The sequence below is a fragment of the Sylvia atricapilla genome, chromosome 13, assembly GCF_009819655.1.
Source record: "Sylvia atricapilla isolate bSylAtr1 chromosome 13, bSylAtr1.pri, whole genome shotgun sequence".
Lineage (NCBI taxonomy): Eukaryota > Metazoa > Chordata > Aves > Passeriformes > Sylviidae > Sylvia > Sylvia atricapilla.
Window position 1 is genome coordinate 8,269,710 of NC_089152.1, and position 3,134 is coordinate 8,272,843.

Below are 3,134 nucleotides of genomic sequence, written 5' to 3' on the forward strand. Positions count from 1 at the left end.
ACTCTGAGCATTCTAAGAAATCAGCTTTGGGATCTCTTGCATCATGCCACTCTAATGCTTTGATTCTCATTTTCTACATTAGGCAGTGTCTTGCTTGCTTCTAGGAGACTTCGTTTTCATTTTGTAGTTGTAAGTGAATACCTCTGAATTAATGAAACTCCACTTTGTTTCCTACCTGCTTTGTCTCCCAGTGCTGCATAGACTGCATTCTCATAAACTGCATGAATTCTTCCTTGTTTTCCTCTTTGCAGGATGTGCTTTAACTGTTAATTGTTAATAAAAGGCTTGAAACAGAAACCAGCTTGATAGGGAAGCTCAAATGCAAACCCTCCCAACTGGCAATTGGAAGGGGCTTCAGATACTTTGATTTAAATCTGTGCCCTGTGGATTTGAATCCACATCCTACTCTAACCTGAAAAGGCTCGTTTTTGCAGAACAGATGGGGACTGAGTTGACAGATCCTCATAAAACTTGTGAGAGACGATGTTATCGCATTTGAGACAAAACCAAGCCAAATAACAAAAGCTTTGCTGAGCTATCTGTGCTGCATCTGCCTTGCCAGAGTTGTTCCTGTTCCAGGTCATTGTGGGGACTGTGATTTCATTTTTCTTTTTAATCTGGAAGAACAGTCTAAGGCCTTAAGAAAATGCTTAAGAAAATGATTGAGATTTTTTTTTTTTCCCTTTTTCTTTTTTCCCTTTTTCCCCTCCTCCTTTTCTTCCCTTTTTGAGGTCTGCAATGGGGTGACTTTTTTTTTTTTTTTTTTTTTTTTTTTTTTTTTTTTTTTTTTTTTTTTTTTGTGTTGGGTTTCACCGCGAAAGAACAGCTCGGGGTTCAGTTGTACCTTGCGGCTGCCCAGCCCAGGGGAGGTGTGCTGGGTTTCTGTGCGGTGCTGGGTTTCTGTGCGGAGGATGCCGGCGCGGTCGCGGAGCCGCTTGCCCAGTGGAGTGCTGACATCTAGTCGCAGCCGGCCGCGCTGCAGCGCCGGGGGAGCTGCGCCGCACAGCCGCGGTTTGGGGGCTCTCTGTGCGCCACAGACATAATGAGCTGAGTTAGTAAGTGATGCTGGGCTTCCCGAAGGCCTGGGCACCGCCAAAGAGCGAGGGAGAGTTTCCCCCTTTCGGCTGTGGGATCCCTCTGTGGTGCTGTGTCCATCTCCCCCAGCACAGGAAGGACGCGGACCTGTTGGATCAGGTCCAGAGGAGGCAACTGAGTTGATTAAATGGATGGTTCATCTTTCCTGTGAGCCAAGGCTGGGAGAATTGGGATTGTCCAGCCTGGAAAAGAGAAGGCTTCGGGCTGACCTAATTCCAGCCTTGCAGAGCCTGAGGGATGCCTGCAGGGAAGATGGAGGGACACTGTTTACAGGGGCACAGCCGACAGGACAACGGGGAATGGCTTCAGACTGAAAGAGGTTAAGTGTAGATTAGATGTTAGGGGGAAAAAATCATTACTGTGAGGGTGGTGAGGCACTGGAAGAAGTTGTCCAGAGAAGTTGTGGCTGCTCCATCCCTGGAAGTGTTCAAAGCCAGGTTGGATGGGGCTCTGAGCAGCTTGGTCTATCAGAAGGTGCCCTTGCCAGCATCAGGGGGGCTGGGACTAGGTGATCTTTAAGGTCCTTTCCAGCTCAGACCGTTCAGATTCTCTGATCCTATGAATTCTGCCAGCCAGGAAGCGCCAAAGCCTCCTGTCCAAAGAATGGAAAGGTCATCTCCATTAATTTTGGGAGCAGTTAACTTGAAAACATTTAAGACCATCTCTTAGTGTTTCTAGGATGGAGACAAAATATCAGGATCCTGGATCTCAAATTCTGTGGCAATTGAAAGAGAGATTTTGACCCAGCTTGCATCCTGTGTGTCAGACATGAACTGAAGGCAAGCTCCAAGGGAGGTTTTGCATCCTCTGAGCCAGCTGAGGCATTTTGGGCTAATTGGAAAGCCAAAGTGGTCCCCAGCATAAACTAAAGCAAGTAACTACTCCAGCTCACTGCTGAGCTGTGGTACCATCTAGAATGACTGAGGGCTGAGCAATATGGCATTAACTGTCTCTTGCTCCCAAAATACCATACAGGAAAGGCTGAGAGGATGGATCAAATGCAGATGCACACTTTTGCACCTTGGTCTTTTACCTCCCCTTATGACTCCTGTGTAGCACTCCAGAGACCCATGGGAACTGTAGGAATGGCCAGCTTTGGCTGTGTTATTCAGGATTCAGCTGCTGCCTTGTCACTTCCCCTGGTGAAGTGAACTCATCTCAAGTCAGAGCCTGTTTTCTTCTGAATCCCCAGGTCTGTCATCACCATGAGTCAAGGAGCAGCCAAACATACTTCTGCACTGTGCATGTGTCACGTGTCATCATGTGCATGTGTGCAGACACATGCTCTACATTCTCATAAGCCTTTCCAAATGTTTATCTCGGATTAGGAGAATTCGAGCACCTAGTCATCATTGTCAGCAGTGAGCCACAGAAATGTAAAGGTCCCTAAGCTTCCCAGACAATGGAGCATGAACAAATCTTGGTAGAAGCTTAACAAGTTCTTGCAGATGCCAGCAGAAACACTGGAGTCAGCTTCATGGTTGAAAATACTTGCTCCCAGAAGGAGAAAAAATGAAAATCTGCTTTTGAGTATTCATGAAATAAGATGTCAAGAGCTCATACCTCAAAATGATAACCAAAACTTTGCATGTCCCTCTCACCCATGAGTCAAGGTGTCACAAGTCAAAGGTGGTCTTGAGTGTAGGTTCATTCTCCTGGGGCATGTGAACATGTGCACAGTCATTTGTGACTGATCAGCAGCTTTTGTTCAGATCTGTGTCTTTCAGCAACATAATGCTGCCAGGAGAGACAGGCATTCAACACCTAAACCTATTTTAGACACCGGTGATACTCAAAATGTGGTGAGACAGCATTTCAGTGACATATCTGAGCCTTGCTTAGCATACAGAGAGTCCCACTGAACCACAATTCCAAAATATGAACAAGATTTAGGTAAAGAGTTTCCACTGAGTATGGATAAGATATAGGTGCCCAGTTCCTTCAGGTGTCTTTGAAAAAAAAAAAACCAACCAAAACAACAAACCAACAGCTATTCATTAAAGCTACTACTAGTTTAAATTAGGCATGCTTTTAAATTC